At 35.2% G+C, this 20142-nt stretch overlaps 1 protein-coding gene and 1 long non-coding RNA gene across 3 annotated transcripts in view; one reads left to right on the top strand and one right to left on the bottom strand.

Moving 5' to 3' along the window:
- Positions 1-20142, top strand: part of LOC118200088 (glutamate receptor ionotropic, kainate 2-like) — a 173463-nt gene that overhangs the window by 8268 nt on the left and 145053 nt on the right. The gene's annotated exons all lie outside the window — the stretch shown is intronic.
- The window catches only part of LOC146992963 (uncharacterized), a 64416-nt gene continuing 57801 nt past the window's right edge, over positions 13528-20142 (bottom strand). The window contains exon 3 of the long non-coding RNA XR_015039065.1: positions 13528-13779. This is a non-coding gene — a long non-coding RNA (uncharacterized LOC146992963). The remainder of the gene's footprint in view (positions 13780-20142) is intronic.

Consider the following 20142-nt stretch of genomic DNA (forward strand, 5'->3'; position numbering starts at 1 on the left):
GCTTTCTGTTGTCTTTTATTACAAGGCAGTGCATATCTTGTAGAGACATTAGTTTATTTCGAAGCAGGAGATATGAAAAATAAGCAATGCCCTTGCCGGGACTCGAACTTCGGACCTCTCGAATACACGCTGAGTGAGTGTGCTGACCATTGCACCACGAAAGCATGCTGAGAACGCGGGAGGAATACCTTACATACTTCCCCTTTTAAAGTGCGACTGGAGATTAGGAGACTCAATCGCCAAATCCTAGCAATGAATAATCATCATCCACCACCTTTGTTAGTTCGGGCGCCACTGTAGAGACATTAGGTTATTTCGAAGCAGGAGACATGAAAAATGAGCAAAGCCCTCGCCGGGACTCTGGCCAACTTTGACCTCTAGAATATGCGCCGAATGCGCTGACCATAACACCTCAAAGACATGCTAAGAAGGCGAGAGAAATGCTTTATAACCCTTTCACTGATTCCTGTCAGTTTGGAGAAAGTCAGATGAACATTTTTCTGATTTTTTTGGATGGAAACTGATCTTTTCATTCACCGTTTATCCTTCACTTCCAGCTTTCTATGGCACGTGTTGAACAATAGAAGCAAGCGTTTCGTTCTCCATCAGCAAAGAGAATAGAATGATGTAAGCAGGCACCGGTATATCGTATAAATATACACGTATGGAGTAATAGACCATGAGGCTTTTAATGGAGTTCCCGGCCTTATCATCTGTCCCGCAATTACCTGGCTGAAGGCAGGACTGCATGCTATTATGAAATATTTTATAATTTCTCTTGCATGGATTCATTAAAAATATCAGTATTTTTACAGCCGAAAACGGAATGAAGTAGTACTTATGAGCAGGAAAACTCGTTCAAAATGTTTTTTTGAAGTGAATATGAAAATATTCTAAATAATATGATAACGAATTAACAAGATATCAAACAAGATAAAATTGGTAAATCGTTTCATTATAATAATGTTTAGTATTATCTCCCAGATGTTAACCAAAATTATGTGCTTTGGATTATGAATTCCTGAACCTTTTAGACTGTCAACCATTTAAAAGAATCACAGAATTTTCAGCATCATCTCCATCCTTTAATTAATAGATCTGTTTAGGGAACATCATAAGGATTGCTTAATTTTATTGGAATAACGCCATTTTCATTCCATTATTATTTCTAAAATTTTCAAAGTATTCTTCTTAATTTCTAAAATTTGACGATAATTAAGCTTCTAGATAAAATTGGCAATCAAAATAACACGCAGTCAAGTGATGCTATGTGCAGGATATCTCATAGTTTTGGAATTATAAGGACTGACAATTTTGTGTTTCTGACCAGAGCATTGTGAAAACATATGTCGTAATATCTGTTATGTACTAAATTATTAGATAATCTGCAATTTTTCTGATGAGATGCAAAGCATTAAAAATTTTTTGACCTTGATATTTTAGAGTTACTATTGATCTGGAAACTGAAATTAAGTCCTGTAGAGTTTTTTTCTTATTGGAATAACCTTTCTATTTAATCCGATATCTTAACATAAAAGACAGGACTTGTGCTACTGACAAACCAACACTTGTGATGATGTAAATTAAGCAATAATATTCAATTAAATTCAAACCCTGGTAACGTAGTCTAAGACTACATATTCACTAAAGTAAGGTATAAGTTGGCTCAATAATTTTACCGAACGTAAGTTTAAAGTGTCAGTTAGCTATAGAATACAAAAGCCAGCATAACCACTTTTATATAAAGCTGGCAAAGTGTTCTTAACAGCGAAACGCTAGTACCAGAAAATCTGTATTTCTAAGATTCAAAACTCTCAACTTAAATGCTCTAAGCTAATTTGCATTCTGGTAAGAAATACGGAAATAAGAAGTTATAGTACAGATCAAAATCATAATAACGGGTTAGTTAACATAAGAACCTTACAGTATACAGATCGAGTCTCACTATTCGGTCCATAACTTCCCTTAAAGTGTAATCTTGAAATAACAAGATTTTTGACTTAATGCAAGAAACAGAAAGCGAAACGTCCTTTCATTATATAGACGGTAATGAGCAGTAGGGTATTAACGTGAATTTACAGAAAAAGATAAAATAAGCAAAATATGAAACAATTATTAATTAAAAGAAGCTCATCTCTTTTTCGCTCGCCTGAAGTTTTGAAGTACAAATATATGGGGTTATGAAGAGAACTCATATTTAAAGCTGTTATCAGATAAAAAGTAAGGTGAAAACACAATGTATTACTCTGGTTTTTGCTGTTCCTCTTTTTAGTTCGGCATGTAAATTTGTTTCTATTAAATTGAAATTATGTGGGCGAAAAATCTGTTGTTTTATCGTCTTATAAATAGTTTTTTGTCCAGTTGCTTAAATTACGTACGCATTTTTGTAAAATTAATTTAAAGTTTTTTCCTTGTTAATTTCCTTATAAAATGAGTATAAAGTTTATTTTTTTCTTCTTAATTTTATGGCGTAAATTCGTAGATTATGAAACTCTATCTTATCACCATAAGATATTAAACCGAACTGACAAGCAGACTGTAATGTGCAACGCAAGCGGATAATGTTGGAATGATTCTTTAACGATTTTAATATACGCATTATCCAACTCGTGAAACATTTTTGATTAACAATAATTTCTGATCAGGTAAAAGCACTTTCGCAAATGAGTAATTATTCATTACAGTATTATTGAGGTTTCATTCTTTTTCTGAATTCAAATTTTGTATGAAATACTGAAAGAACGCCAGCTTAATTTTTGTAAAGGAGCTTAGAATTTATAACACAGATACAGATTATGCAAGATGTATATGTTATGTATGTAGAGACATTAGGTATTTTGGGAAGCAGGCAAGAGAGATTGAAAAATTAGCAACGCCTTCGCCGGGAATCGAACGCGGACTTCTGGAATACGTGCCCAGCATTCAGACCACCATACCACGAAGGGATGCCAAGAAAGCGGGAGAAATACCTTATATACTCCTCCTTTTAAAGGGCGACTGGGGATTTTAGGGAAGCCAGTCGCCAAATCCTGGATGGGGTGACTCATCATCCCCAACCCTTTTAGTTCGGACGCCACTGTAGAGACATTAGGTAATTTTTGGAAGCAGGAAAGATGAAAAATGTGCAACCGCCTTCGCCGGGAATCGAACCGCGGACCTCTGGAATACGCACCCAGCGTGCAAACCACTACACCACGAAGGCGAGAGAAATTCAGTGAATCTGTAAAACTGGCTTTAAACGGATATGAACTGCAGAACACCACACCACGAAGGCTAAGTTATAGTACCTGCCTCTGTACTATACTGTGTATAAATGTGCAAGGTAAAGCACGCTTAGTGAATAATCTTGTATAAGAGTTTTAATCCAATCTTAATGATACTGATGTGTGTTTAGTTTTGAAAAGAATATGGCCACTAATCCTTCAAAACTTTCACTTTATGTTCTATGAAGTAACCATTTATTTTTAGCTACATAATAATTAAATGGGTAGACTAATATCTGATTAACTTAAATATTAACAGTTAGATTGTTAATAATTTGGTCTCGGACAGTTTTACAAAGCATGATAATAGAATCTTTATCCAAATGTTTGTATTCTATATTCTGCAGCTGAGAATCTCTACAAAATCATTAGGTTATTTCCATATTTATGTTCATAATGTTCAAAATAACCGATACAGTTTTTTCCTTTGATACATTCTGCAAAAATTCAATTGTAGAAATCACTAAGCTAAAATTTTATGACTTAGCATAAGTATCCTCCATATTTTAAGAATGACAGAAAGTTTTTCAATTAGCTCATTGACTTTTTTTTTTCGTCTTTATGAAACTCGTAGTAGCACTCAAGGTCTGATGCCCATAAAATGAGGTCTAGGAAGCTGTTCCTTTAGATATATAAAACAACTTTTTAACAACTTCTGAATAAATGTAGCTGACATTTCGTAGAATCATTAGGACTTTTAAAGCAGGAGGTGTGAAAAATAGGCAATGCCTTCACTAGGACTCGAACCTGAACCTCTCAAATGCGCGCCGAGTGTGCTACAATTACATCGTTAAGGCAGATGGTGACGCGGTATTGTTCACAATCTTTCAGTTAGAGCGCCACTGTAGAGTCATTAGGATTTTAAAGCAGGAGATGTGAAAAATGTGCAGTGCCCTCGCCGGGGCTCGAACATGAACCTCTCGAATACGCGCAGAGTCTGCTACCCTTACACCGCGAAGGCATGCTGGAAGGAAGAAAATACTCTATAATTTAAGCTTAAAAAATGGCAACACTTTCTTAGTTATCTATGAATTTATCACTCATTTCTGATATTTTTAAGAAGATTATCATTTACATAAATATTTATATAAATAATTACTCAAATATATATATACTTAAATACTTATTAAGAATTCGAGGGCATGATATAGTTTTCACTTAGTAGATAAATTTCTTTCCGATAGAAATAAAGATAAAAAATACGAGATGAAATCTAAGATGCATAAGATCTTACTTAAGATTTTCCTTAGATCTTCCTAAGATTTCATATTCCATATTAAAAACGTCTGCTGCTCCTCAGCATAACAAAATGAACCATTTAAAAAGCAATTTTATGAGTGCTTCTCAATAAGTATTGTTTTATACCATTAGTATTGTAACTAAAGTACGTTTCTAACATTGTGTAAAATATGTCGCTTGCAAAGTTTTTGACACTACTTCTTGTGTTCTAGTATCTCTTGAAATGAAAAAGAAAACCTCATGATGATGACGATGAGATTTCATAACAATATATAAATTACAGTCGTCTGATACGCTTTTTTAAATTTTCATTGAAACTATAATGTACGTTTCAAACAGTAACGCACTTTTAATGATTTTAAATTTTCCTATTCATAGCATTTCACGTTCAAAATAGACTACAGATACCAATGCTGGAATTGTTTAAATAAAACGTTTTAGTTGGATTTCAGTTTTATTTAATGGAATATATTTAGTTTTGTCAGTTGAACATAACATAACATAACATTTAATGGCGCTTCCTTCTTATGAAAAGAAGGAAAAGAGTTTAGGCAATATTGCCCATTACTCTTCCGCCATTTGATCATTTAAATCAAGGGATTTAAATGGTAACTCCCGTAAAAGGTAAGTAATAAATAAATAGATAAGATCTCAAACTGACACCAAGTCTATAGTATCAGCAAAAGATCCCATCTGTTCAAGGTGTCGGTTGGATCGTGAAAACTTCCCTATTGGATGAAGAGCCGATTCAATCCCTCCCAACCCACCAAACGTAAATTCTTGACCAAACAAGAGTGCGATGGCGAGTCCAAAAAAAAAAAAAGAAAAGAAAAGAAATAAGGAGGGCAGAGATGCTTTCTCAAGCCAAATGGCCAGGTAGTGTATAAAGATTTGATATCTATTTTCAAATTATATTCCAAAACACAGCTATGAGAGGGAAATCCCTGCATAGTTTCTTTTTTCTTTTTTTTTTTTTTTTTTTAAAAAAAAAAGAACTCACAGGGCGTCTCAATGCTTGTTTCTTGTGGTTTCAAATTCACCTTACCTGTAGGTGTTTAGTATACATCAGAAACCCTATTATGCCAGAGAGCCCTTTGTATAGAAGGGCTTGATCATAGGTAATATAGGAAACCCAAGGAATTTGTTTCTAGGGACAGGAAACACCACTTCTTCTTCTCCACAAGCTGGGCAGAGAGGAGATTCAACAAAACCACATTTGTGGAGATGCTTAGCCAGATAAGCATGTCCAGTAACAATTTGAATTACCTGGCGTAAGTTAGTTCTACTGAGGTGTATGAGTTCACCTGATAAGTTAAGTGTACTGAGCACTAATTTAGAATGAGCACAGTCTGGTAGTTTAGACCATATATCATCATGTTTGTTCTTTATCCAGCTTCTTACTTCTTTTTTAACAGTTTGATATGAAACTGGATAAAATGGTTCTGGGCCAGACATGGGTAGTTGCGAAGCATCTTTAGCTACTTTATCAGCTACTTCATTTCCAGCAAAATCACAATGACCTGGGACCCAGACTAAACTAATGGTATTATGGGCTTGAGCCAGAGAATTGAGATCTTGAGTACAGTTCAAAACACAGTTTTGTAACTTGACACGATTAGCCAGGGCAAGAATGGCTGATTGGCTGTCAGAGAGAATATATATATACTTATCAACTGTATTTTTAGCTAAGAGCTCCCTGGCGACCAGCCCACCAGCGGCCGAGCGGTAAAGTCGCTGAACACTCGTAGTTCGGTCCGAGGTTCGAATCCCGCGAACGGGCTGGCTGCATGGGCGTTTTCGTGGTTTTCCCCATGTGTAACGTGTATACGAGCCAGTTTCCCTTAGAAAGTCCTCCACGAAAGGCATCCCTCCCCTTAGGCAGATAGCCCTAGTGTGCTTTGCCATAATTGAATACACCACACCACAACACCACCCTGGCGACCATATTGATCGCCAGAACCTTGGCTTGGAAAACAGTTGTTAATTTACCAAGGTCTAAATCTAATGAAATCTTCTTCAGATCCCTTGGTTCTTATAATAGCTCCAGCTCCAGTGAAGTTGGATTTTGATCCATCTGTGTAACATTCAGTTGATCCTGTTGGAATTAGGTCAATTAGAGATTCTATCTCATTCCTTTTTGGTATATGCGTTGAGAATAGTTTATCTGGAACTATTGTTTTAGTAATTGCATCTTTGGGCATATAGATTATAGGGATCTCATTGCCCAAGTCCAGACATATGTCAATGTGGCTTTTCAGGTGGCTTTTATGACCAAAACCTGTCGTTTGGCACCATGTGCCATTTTTATTCAATCTATACATGGCTTTAATTGCTTCTCCGCTCAAGAATAATTTCAAGGGTGGAATTTGCAGTAAAAATTCTAATGCAGCAGTAGGGGTACTATTTAAAGCCCCACTAATGCTTAGGCAAGCAAGTCTTTGCACCTTTTGTAAAATGTTTAAATATGTGCTTTTGTTAATAACATTGATCCAGACCACGCATCCGTAAGAAAGCATTGGCCGGACTATGGCAGTATAAATCCATAGAGTAGATTTTGGGTTAAGGCCCCATTGTTTACCAACGATTCGCCTACAAAGTACTAGAACATTTGTGGCTGTTTGTGCCTTTTCTTTTATATGGGTGATCCATGTAAGTTTACTGTCCAGGTAACATCCTAGGTATTTATCGCATTCCTTACGTCTGATAATCTGGTTACCCAGATATAAATCTGCCAGTTTCCATTTTCTTCTCCACGTGAAAACTATGACCTCAGATTTTTCAGCAGAGAAAGAAAGGCCATTTGTATCACCCCAGTGTGAAACTTTATTCAAGATCTGCTGAGCTCTTGATTGTGTAGGGTTCCGATATCGAAACCCTGTAATAACACAATAAGGTCGTCTGCATAAGCCTGTGACATGCCAGGCTTATGCATCCCCCCGTAGAATGTACTTCCCCCCGTAGAAGTACTAAGAGTGAGTCGAATACCAGGTTCCACAGGAACGGAGAAAGAGTACCACCCTGCGGACACCCCTTAGTAATATCTCTCTTTACTTCATAGTCAGTGAGACTAACACAGATATTCCTATTTTTAATCATAAAGATGACCCATCTAGTTATCATAGGGTGAATATGACTTCCAGTAAGGGCTTTATGTATTTTCTCGAAACCGATGTTATCAAAGGCTTCTACAATATCCAGTAGAATCCCAATGGCAAAGTGTCCGTCTATAATTGTTTTTTCTATTCTTCACACGAGTTGGTGTAAGGCCGACTCAGTGGAGAAGCTAAGCCTAAAACCGTGTTGGTCTAAGCCAAAGGTATGGTTCAGATTATTATCTGACTGGAGGTGCCAGAAAATCAATCGCTCCAACAGCTTAAGCTGGAAGGATGTTAGCGTGATCATTCTAAATGAGTTTGGTTTCTCATATGTATCTTTTCCTGGTTTAGGAAGAAACACACCTCGTGAAGTTCTCCAAACCTTAGGAACATATCCTAAAACCAAACTGGATTCGAATATGTCCACGAGAATGTGGCCAAAAATATCCCAGCCTTTCTGAAGCAGAATTGGGTAAATGCCATCGTTCCCTGGAGATTTAAAGGGAAGAAATACATCAAGGGCCGCTTTAGCCTTTTCAAAATTTACAATTGTCTTAGCAAAATCCAAATCTAATGGATTATGAAATAGTTCCAATGGATTTTCCTGGGAGTCAGAGGTGACACTTTTGTCCCCCAGATGAAAATTCAATATGGTCGAAAGTGTATCCAAAGGGTTTATAGTATAACTGCCGTCAGGTCGCATAACCGATGAGAGTTGAAACTCCTGAGATCTTTTAAGAATCTTATATACTGTGGCAGTCTCATGGTAGGACAGAATATCTGTGCAGAACGATCTCCATCCTTTGTAGTCATCGAAATTTCCTTTGTAGAATTTTGAAGTTAGACCAGTTAACTTCAGATTTATTTCTGACTGCTTTCCTGTGAGCTCTCCGAACCTCTAGGCGGAGGCTTTCAAGCTCCTTGGTCCACCAAACTCTCTTGCTAGGAGAGTACTTCCTTCGTTTGAGAGGGCATGATGCATGATAAGATTCAATAATGATATTTGTCAGATTGTTTGCTTGAGTATCAAGCTGTTCGACTGTACAATTATTGTCTAAAACATGAAGGTTAATGACATTAGAAACCAGGGAGTTCTTATAAAGGTCTCAATTTGTGTTTTTAATGTTTCTGAAATATTCAGCTGGAATTTCATCTCTAATACAAAATTGTATAAGGCGATGGTCTGAAAGTGAGGGATTGTCACTTACATGCCAATTCTAAATAAGGTTATAAATGTCAGAAGAAGTTAATGTGAGGTCAATGACTTCTTCTCTTCTTCTGTTAACAAAGGTGGGGCGATTTCCCCTGTTTACCCAAGTTAGGTTGGTATTCATTATAAGTTCCATTAGTTTTTCTCCTCTAGGATTAGTATCAGAACTGTCCCATGATAGGTGGTGAGCGTTAACATTACCATCAATAACCATAGGAATATTGTTTATTTCACAGAAACTCACAAGATCTATAAATTCTTGCGGAATGTTAAGGTCATAAGCCATGTAAACCGAGCAAAAACAAATGTTTCCTTTCAGTGAACTGTTTATGTCCTTAATTAAAATAGCAGTTAAGTCCTCTGATGTAAATTGGGATAATTTCATAGCCTTTATATTTTTAGAAATGTAAATGCTAGTTCTAGGTCTTTTATTAGGTCCCTCTGTCGAAAAGAAGTGTGCGTTCATGGGCCTACCAAGGACTTTACCCTTGTACACCCAAGGTTCTTGAATTAAGGCAACAAAAGTGCCTTGCTTACCTAATTGAGCAGCTATATTGTATGAAGCTGCTCTGCTATGTTGCAGGTTTAACTGACTAACCTTACACATTAAAACAGGTTAAATGAGAGAAAAGAACTTACCCTGAAGGATTTTAGGAGAGACTTGGTTAAAAGCCGCATCCTTAGCTTACTACTTCAAAGGAAGGTAGTGACAGGGGAAAACTATTCAGATGTCTTCCCCAGAGCCTCCAAAGAAAGCTCTGGTTCCGACTCCTTTTCGGTCTCCCTTTCTTTCGTCAACTGTTTCTTCGGAGGATCCTTGGGCGGAGGAATTGATTTCTCCTGTTGCCTTGGTTCCTTCAGCTGTAAACAGCCACGGGCACCACAAAAAAGTTTGAAATTCTGGGCCTCCAGATAATCCATAAGCTCATGTTCCACTCCCAGCACCAAGGTATTACCTCCGTCTCCAGGGATAACTGCCTTGATGGCGATCTTCTTAACATCCAGGCCCTTGTTACAGGCATCAAGGAGCTTGATGTTATATTTTGGTGACCTGTTACCAGGAAACCAAGCGAAAAACCTTTTCGTGGGGGGTCTGTCCCCGGGAGCCATGGCATGATAATGCATGATGGTTCTCTTCAGGGCCAGGTAGATCATCAATTAAAGTCTTTAGGACGTCCACAGTCTCCTGGTCCTCACATGCAATGTTGAGGCCATTCGGCTGCAGGACTGTCTTGTGGACCCTGCACGTGGTGATAGAGCCATCGATAATTCGGTCATCAATTATTTTGTCAGTTGAAAACAGTAAGTATTAAATTTTTCTTATTCTCTGATAAAATCTTTTTAGAGGTAATTTAACTATAAGTTGAATTCAGTTTATTACTTGCGTCTATTTATGAAAAGTACTTGTTAAGTTAAATTGTAATGACGAAAAATAAGCACTAAATTACTTGCGTCTATTTATGAAAAGTACTTGTTAAGTTAAATTGTAATGACGAAAAATAAGCACTAAATTATGGTGTTAAACTGTTAAATGATCCGAAGCTTTCTTGATAGCATTTTTACAGCAGGATCAGAAGCTTTCGGCAAGCACAACTTGCCAAAAACACATTTCGTTTGCAATAATGCACGCAGAAAACTCTGCATGCGAATTTTAAACAAATGTTTTCCTTTAATGCATTGTTAAACTGTTTTTCCAATAGTTTTCAAAAAAAAAAAAAAAAAAAAGAAAGAAATTAGCTGCCAGCGATATAAAGAAAATCGGTACTTTTCCGTTTCGCCGGCGCAAATCTCAGCAAGCAGACTTTATTGGCGACAGCATAAAGTATATACATAAAAAATGTTAACAAATGTTAGTTCTAAGAATTTTTTATTTTGAAGGCATAAACATTTTAATATGGTTTAAAATTTTGTAAAAAGCCAGTAAATAAAGACAGTAAATTTGTAAAAAGACATTAATTTAAAATTTACTATGCTTTCATGGTTCAACATCCTGATTCGCCGGTTCGTATCACGTGACCCAAAGTGATCTCATCTCACGTAAATTACGCTACAAAAATATAATTCTCTCAGTAATTATCTATATTAATTTTAAGTTAAATCTTAATTTGGAATACAAGTTTAAATGCAAGAATTATTTCAATTCAAGCTTATTCCATTAAATAAAATTGAATAGCTTACTCAGAAATTATGTAAAACCGCATTACTTTACTTCGCTAGTGCATTCTCATTAGAACTGGTGAATTTAACTCTTGATTTTTTCTTTCCTATATTTTATTCTCGCCTTCGTGTGAGCGGTGTGATTGCATCCTGATTGACTTAATTACCGCGAATGGTCTTAGGGCATAAAATTTAACTATCTAGGTAAAAATCCTATGTAATTGTATGCCAGTATTGAAAGAAACAATCGGATAAGAAATGGCTGCGACTTGTTTTGAAAATGAAGCGTAAAAGGTTACCAGCGAAGATATTCCGTTTGGCATCAGTTGTACCATTATTGGCGACTTTATCGTTTGTGCCGGCAAAACGGAAAAGTACCAGAAAATGAAATAATTTTACCTCTCCCTTTTAAAATATACGTTTTCGCATACTGAAAAATCATTCATTGCACTTATTTCTCTTTAATTTGTTTACTTGAGTGACGTTCAATTGACCATGAAAATTAGAATTACCTAAATATTTCCAAATTTAATAATATATATTGCAATAAACCAAACCAGTAGTAGTTATTTTCGACGTAGATGCTAAAACTCAGAAATTCACGGTTTTCAGCTCCTTGTTCTAACAAATTGAGCATCAGCATTAATTTCATACTATTTTTTCGATAGTAAATATTTTACAGATAAACATTTCGAAAAACTGCTTATCCGTACCCCAGATTTGTAAAACAGAAATTTTTAAGACTTCAAGATAATATTTGTCCAATAAACAGGGTTACTCATTGCCCCTTGAGTTTAATCAATAATTTTAACGGTATTCTAAGCAGTAAACCGTTCCTCTGGAAATCTTAATGGCTGTTTGTTGGAAATCGTGTTGCGTGGCGACGCATTTAAACTCTCACTTATCAGCCTCACATTATTAGTGTAAATTCAGATGAGTCCACTACGATATACAGCTCAACGTCTAATTCAGTTTTCGAAGGGATGTAGCAACTCCTCAATTTATTCAATTAATATCTACGGCAGTAGCATGCTATCAATGAATTAGTTGGATTATAAAACATTTTTAGAGGGCTCACGAGTGTGTAATATTTGTCTAAATTGTCGCAAGCCTGATATTTGTGGAAATAACACTTTTCAGCAGATTTTTGCTTAACAGTGAAAAACATTATTTACCATTTTTGATAATATGCATCGTTTGACTGCAACTGGAGTTCCAACATGAAACGGATGAGATAAGTTTATACCGGCATGAAACGGCTTTGAAGTGGACTATCTAACATTTACTTGTTCCTGAAACTAAAATAAATACATTGTTAATTAATAGTGGTGTCTTAAGGAATTTTAATTTCCTTTCAAGCTAAAAAAAAAAAAAAACGTAAGAATTTGTGGTTACATTTAGTACCATATTTTAGCTCGTTTTCATGAATTCGAAATAATATTATACAGGACAGGAGAAAAGTGTAAGGAGCACCATTAAGTCGCCATAGGCAGAAGTGGTATTGTCCCTGTACACTAACTATCCAGAAGAGCCCCGTGTCGGCATTTATTGAAAAATCAAAAGGTGGTACATACATTCATTATACATACATGCGTTAAACATGTTCGTGCTTGAAATTTCTGTATAAATAATATTATACAGAAATTTCAAGCACGAACGGAGACTCAGCCAAATGAACAAATCTCTGTGAGATATTATGAAGCATGCACAAGCAAGCTATGACGCTGCTGAAGGTCAAGCCGCTAGTCAGCTGCCAGTATTGTTATGCTATATGTATGAATGTGTGTTGAAGCAGAATTTATTACTTGTATTTCATAAAATATGTTATTTTCAAAGAGTTTAACTTGATTAGTTTGAAAATTGATACAGTTGTAAGACCTATCTCTGTTATTCCACATAAACTAAATTATATCCTACAATGAACCTGGCGAATTCTCGCACAGGCGAGAATCAAATACCAGCACAGAAGAAGGATGCAAAATAATCCTTTATTAATTCAAACTAATTTAACAGACAGGCACGGACTTCGTGCGTTAAAAAAACACCGTTCACTTGCGGTGGTAACTAAACGTAGACTATAATACAAGTCAAACCTGAAAATAAATAGTGCAAGAACGCTCTTCAATTTACGCCTAAGAGGTGGTCTCACAGAAATCTAACCAGCGTGATATTAAACTGATAAGGCCAAGAGGCTTACTAGTGTGACCGCGATAACAACGAAACGTGCGCTTGGCTAGCGAAACACGCTCTGAATAAACTGAGATATTTACACGTTTAAATAGCACTTCACTTAACTTTAAATTTACATCCTGGCGAGAGAATGTGAGGGGAAGTTGAGAAGTTTAGAACAGGAAAACTTTAAATAAATTCGTTATGCAAAATAAGGAAAACCCTACACAGTTTTCAATAGGTAAAAATTAATCATGAAAAAAAATCAAAAAGCGACATTTTTTTAGCTTTAAATTTTGCAGCGGAAATATTAAAACTGCACTGTATTTTGAACTAAGATTGTAAATCAGCGTATCAAATGCAATAAATTCTCATGATGGCTTATTATCCAAGTAAAGACAAAAACACCATTTTTCCTTTCGCTGAGAATATTTATTTCATTGATTATGAAAAAGCATGCAAAAGCTATGCCTATGGAGATGGATGTCTTCTTGGAAGATTTTCTGAAGAAAACTGCCTCGTATCTACGCTACCATGTGGGAAAAAAACATGTATGGGCTCATGTAGCCCACTCATTCTTACAGTAGTTGAACTACCAGTGTTCTTTTATATTACTCACTCGGCCATTGGCAGGCCCAACCTTTTCCTGAAAGGAAAAATTAAAAAGTTAGTATGCTGTTGCGAGTTATAAAATCATGCAACACTGTCAACCATCTAAATTTTGCTACCTCATAATTATAATTGTTTAAAAACAAAAACATAGTATAATTTCTCCTCGAAACCATCTAATATCGTAATCTCTGAAATTAGCAACTAAATCTGAGTTAGTACTAAATGTACAAGTCATTAGTACTAGACAACCGCTTTCTCAGAAGACCAAAATCATACAGAACTATAGATAATCGTCTTAGGGTGGGATATTATATTTAGCAAGATGCTTTAGAGTAGAGAAAATTCTTTCATCGGCAATGACATAGTTTTCTCAGGGTACTTTTGATCTTGATGTTTCTGATTTTGTTAGGTCGTTTATTTCATTTGAACTTGAAATCATTTAATAATTCTTTAAAACATCAGTACACTCATTACTGCATACTCATTGATTCAGTATTCACAGTTTCAAATCATTTTATATGCAGTCCCAATTATTTTTCAAAGCTGAAGAAATAAATGTCTAAAAAAAGGCTAAATATCAGAATTTCTCTTCCGCATACCTACTTAGGTATGCAGAATTTCATTTCGCCGTTGACGGACAGCAAGCGCAATGGGTAAGCGTTCATCGACTTAATAAGTCCTACCGTCGGATGGGGATAAATTGCACAACTTTGGGCTACGTCCCTTGAGGAAAGTTGCAGAAATGCATGGTGGTACATGAAAATAATGACTTTTACATTGTTTTCAACTCGCACATTGAAATTTATTCTATTTCTAAATTATAGGGGATGAAACCCTGCCACTTTGAGAGTTTGTAATATGAGCATTAAGGTACATTACGCGATTAAAAATTTTTTACAGCGACTTTATACACGCTGCCAAACATTCAGCTACTATTGATAGGCATACGCTGTGAAACGAACATTAAAGCACAGTATGCTATTTACAGTCCTTACAATGTTCAGTATGTACAACAACAAATATTTAATTGCTAAATAATATAAGAAAATTAATTACAATTGAAAAATATACATTAAAATATGAACAATAATCTCATTCAAATAATAATTCATTATTCAGATAATATGTCAGTTACAGTGTAAGGTTTATCCTAAGTTTATAACAGTTATTTTTAAGTTGAAGCTCCTTTCCTATCTCTCCTAATTTCAGCTTACAATTCCTTACCAGAATGAGTTTTCAGAATATCGTTAAATGCAAATGAGAAGGAGTAGTAATTACGTCGAAGTTTCACTGACTTCGAGAAAGAGAATCAGAATTTCTGAATAGCGCGTGTTTGCCTTTTGACCATGTCTCTCTAAGCTGTTACTACGCTCGGCCATATTACGTGCCCTTGATAGCTTCGATAGCTAATTTAATATTAGTGGCAAACTAATTAGAACTGTGTTAGCTTCGGCTAAATCTCTTTAGTTGGTCATTAGTTAAGTTCTTATTTCTTACAATTTTGAGTTTAAGCCCGAGTGGAGGCTTTGCTGTACGCCCTGAGAAAGAGGCCAACTGTAGATCTTTATTTTTAGCAATAAAGGGTAATTAACCTTTCGTGAGTTTACGTTTTTATTTCTGAACTTAAGCGATTATTCGCTTAGCTGTTCATTAGGTTCCTCAACACTTAGTTATTAGATAAAAGGAAGGAACACTACAACATGATTACTGCAGTTTTATATTGTTTCTGGTCACAGCTGCTAGAGTTCGCACATCAACAGTAAGAGCATTATACTTTACCTACCAGATACACCAAATACTCTGCCAATAAATATTTACGATAGCATACATTTTCATTTACAACGAAAAGTACCCTGTAAAATTTGTAGATAAAACTAAATTCATTTCATTTCTCTATACCAAGCTTGCTATTTTTCTAGTCTTCTTGAGCCAGGAAGAGCAATAACCGAACATTGCTTTCTTCTTCTTCTTCTTCTTCTTTTTTTTTTTTTTTTTTTTCTCAAAATGATTGCTGCAGGTATTATTGGTCCATACATGGTTGTTACCTCCAGTAGGTTTCGAAGAGGATTTCTGATCGTCTCTGTACAGCAAAATATGTAACAGTTGGGTCACCGGCCGCTCCACATAAGCAAAGAACACTCTCTAAATCTAAACGATTAAATTAGCCCATGACCGTATACTGTGAGAAACTGTGTCATTTGCGGTACTCCGCTATTAAGCTTCGTACTTATTATTGATAAGCTCTTAGGCACTCTACGTGCGGTGTTCACATTGTTCCACTTACGTTGCCATGTTCTTTAAGTTGTAGCTTCGTAGCAGTCTTCATATGTGAGCCTGGAAGCTGTGCTTTGTGTTAAGGGATTGTAGCTGCCGTTTTCGCAACTGTGTCGGCTCTTTCGTTACCGATAACTCCTCTATGTAAGCAAAACCACTGGAGTTTCAATCTAATGTCGTCTGGAAATGAAAGCAGATTTCTCTGAATATCTCTGACAAATTAATTTTTGCAGCTTTGAACTTGGATAGCGTTCAAACTTAAGACTGATTCCATATAAATTGCTGGGATCTCTTCTAATTTGATACCGCTCTCGCAACAAATGCATAAAAAAAAATTGGGTTTATGGTGTTCAGTTTCTATGCTCAAGTACAAACCGTGATGTCTTCATACAGCTCACAGTATCCATTTCCGGTGTCCTGATCTTCCAGTTAGAGTCATTATAGAACAAAGAGTTTAATGCTGGTGCAATATGAGGCTTACATTCGAATTCAACTTTGAACTTTGCCGGTTGTCAAGCCAACAGTGGGATATTTGGCTCTTAGTCAGAATGAAAATAGATCTTATTCTACAAGCTTTCATTTGCGTTCAGTCTCATTTACGCAACTAACTATTACATAACTATTGCTCATTTACGTTGAACAATTAGATGGAGTGAGAAGAGTTCCGCAAGCAGTTTCAGGGCAGTAATAGGAAATGTGCGTTACCCTCCAAGAGATGCTCCATAGGCAAGGACGTTGTGCCTTTTTTAAATAGGCCATTGAACAGTGAAGCAGGAGCTCTATATAGAGGTCCCATGCAAAATTATGCATTCAGCAACTGTACAGTATCAAATTTTGAGCATCTGCGAAGATACACCCAGAATACATCAAATAAGTAAATTCCTTTTACGAATTCAGGCCATTTAGTACCACAATAGACTTCCCTAACCACCATACTGTTTGTGCGACGCAGCTAGCCTATTAAACTGCCGGTATAGAAGCTGAGACGAATTGCTAGCGTTTCCCGGCTTTAGCACTTGGAGACTGGTCAGCTGCTAGTTTAATGAATGCTGCAGAAGTATAGATTGCCTTTGCCACATGGTTGCTTATATTTATTCCCTTTCAACTAGCAGATGCTGCATTTGAACAATTCAGAGAATGTTATCTTGAAAAAGAAAAAAATAAAGCCTCCTTTACCCTTCTGTTTTGCCGTCTGAACTGCCGACATTGTAAGTAAACGAACGCTGAGAAATTAACTGTTTAATATATTGTGTTGGATTGCGTGACTGTTTTATATAAGTGTTCATTGTTTTAAAATAATTATTCTGATAAATAGTGTGTCGTGAAAAACGCTATAATATTATTCACATCAATTAAAGTCTTTTAAACGCAAAAATAAAACCTGTACAAAAGGAAATATTGTTAAATTGTGTGACTCTTTTGGATAAGTGTCCATTTATTTCATGAAGAGCTATTTTGATAGATTGTGTATAATGGAAAATGTTGTATTAGTATTCAAATTAATTGCGATTCTTTTAAACCTAAAAAAATAAACCTATAAAGAGGAAAGATTTTTAAATAATAACAATATTTTTGGCAAAAAGATTTAAAAATGAAAAACCATATTTTAAATTTCTGTTATAAGTTAAACTAACGAATAAATGGGAATAATTTTAACAGTGTTAAAAAGCGTCACGCTATTTTGAAGCCCGTACATTTTACAATAAACATGAATGAGGTTTTATAATGAAGGAAATATTTTAAGAAAAGAATCCGTGACACGTATGATTAATTGCATAAAAAGTAAATCGAAGCGTTAAGTTAAGAAAAATATATCAAACATCTCAAATTCAATTCACAAATGGAATTATTCTACTCTTATTCTTGCTTCTGCAATCCTTTTAAATTTAATTCTGGGTGCAAAATCTAATAATTTTGTAAAATAAGTAATTTGTTTTTATGTGTTTTTACCTTAGCTTAATGCCCGATGTTTTTCTCTTTTGTATTTATTTGAGAAAAGTGCTTTTCTATTAGGGTTACCTTATTTAAAGTTTATAAAAATTTGCTCTAACTGTGAAAGCATAAATTTTATTACAGGCATGAATTAATCTTTTAACTTACTACAAATAAATTTTAATATTCTCAAATATGGCTTGTTACGTTATATTTAATTAATAGTTTGAATTTTTACGTGGAGGTAATTCAGAACTTCAGAATTTTTAACTTACAATGAACTAACTTGAAGTACGAAACATGTTCCTTTTATTAGGATTTCGAACGACCTACCTTTATAGACAATTTTTTAACTTCCTGTTCTACGTCATACAATTTATTGTGTGGGATAGCTTCCTATTTACTGCAACTTATATGTATGAGAAAGCCTAGAAAAGTTAACCGCAGGCTTGAGGCACAGCATCCTATCAAGGGCTGCTAATGCTTAAACAATAAACAGCGCTAGACATTGGTATTTTGACCTGGGTTTGAATCTTGGCGAACGGACTTTTTGGATGCATGAGTTTTCATAGTTTTCTTTATGTTACGGGCCAGTTCCCTTAAATATCCTCTAAGAAGGCATCCCTCCCTTAGGCTTATTAGCCCTCGAGTTGCTTTGCCTTGATCAATTAACAAAATTTAACCTAGTGGTTACTTTCTATGTTTTCACCAGGGGAAACAGATTACTGAAAAATTGCAGTAGGAATGTAGGGCCTGAATTGCAATCAGTCTCTGCACGTGAAAAAATAAAATTTACTAAACTAAATAAGGAATTTTTTAAAGTCCAGTTTAATGTTAATGAAGGCTATTAAGAAGCACATTTTAAACTTAGGTTATTACAGCAGAAGTTCGTTAATGTAAACTGTATTAGATTAAGTTTAAAGAAAATCCGAATATTAGCGAGGATGGAAGATCTTACAAAAATTCGGAAATTTTTAATCTCAGTAGTAGAGCAAATTAGAAAAGTACAATTAACTACGCATGTTTATTTTGACTTTTGTGCAACTGAAATGCATACTGTAACAATTGTATAAATTGTAAGTAGAGTAATCCCTTAGAGACAAAGAAGAGGGGATACTTTTTTTTTTGTTAGAGTTTTGGTAAATTTACTACAGATGATTTCTATTTATTCATAGCCCCAGGTCATCTTAAACTCGTATGAGCAAGAGCTTTTGTCATAGTTATTACATAATCACCATAGTCACTGAAACTCAGCATGAAGCTTGAAAGTCTTTCCTTTAGTTCAGATTTCTTAATTTATTACTTACAGCATCGTGAGAACTTACGATGTCTCTTCCAGATTGTTTCCAAGAACTCGTAGTTTGAGTTTTCTGCTCTGAACAATGATGTAATTAATCTAAATGAAGTATGTTTATAATTAATCTAATGTCTGTTTCCATCAAAACAGAAGAAACTTAGCAAAGTTTTAAAATTTCTATTGCAAGATCAGCAATAGTCTGCAGATTTTATGTCAACAACAGTTTAGAACTTCTCTTCATAATTTCAGATTACGGTTACAATGTTTTCTTCTGTCTCAACGAATTAAGTAAAAATTCAAATATAAAATTTTTTTATCAGATTCATACCTTTTAGAATATCCAAAGCAATACAGCAACATAATGCGCGAATGGTATATTATCCTCATCGAGCAGTAAAACTTAGGACGTGGTGTATAATAAAAATACACAAATAAAGACATGAGACTTTAGGACAAATAATGCATAATTGAAAATTTCATGCAGATTACAGTTTCTCAGAAACTAGTCCGAACTGTACTAAAGTATCGCGGTTAGTGCTATCACTTTGTTTTAGAAGTTGTAATGTTAAACTGTGCCCACAAAAATCTTATCGGGCCTTTATTTTCGCAACCCTTGTCAGTACACATATACTTCTAATTAAAAAATGTTTTAAGTGTCGAAAAAATTCATGCTTTTGTAGTTTTCAATCAAAAAAGTTAATTTTATATCAAATACAAAATCTAATACTTTACACGTTCCTCCGGTACGTATATTTCAAAAATACCTTTATACTAGTTATAAGACATACAAAACATAAAGTTAGGCTCCCGTACGGCAAAAATTGACCACCATATTTAATTTAAAACTTTGCGATATGGGATGTCATTTTGAACTTCAATTGAAGGGTCGGTTAA

This window comes from Stegodyphus dumicola, chromosome X2, assembly GCF_044657685.1.
Source record: "Stegodyphus dumicola isolate Sdum_Otavi_A_Nest chromosome X2, ASM4465768v1".
NCBI lineage: Eukaryota > Metazoa > Arthropoda > Arachnida > Araneae > Eresidae > Stegodyphus > Stegodyphus dumicola.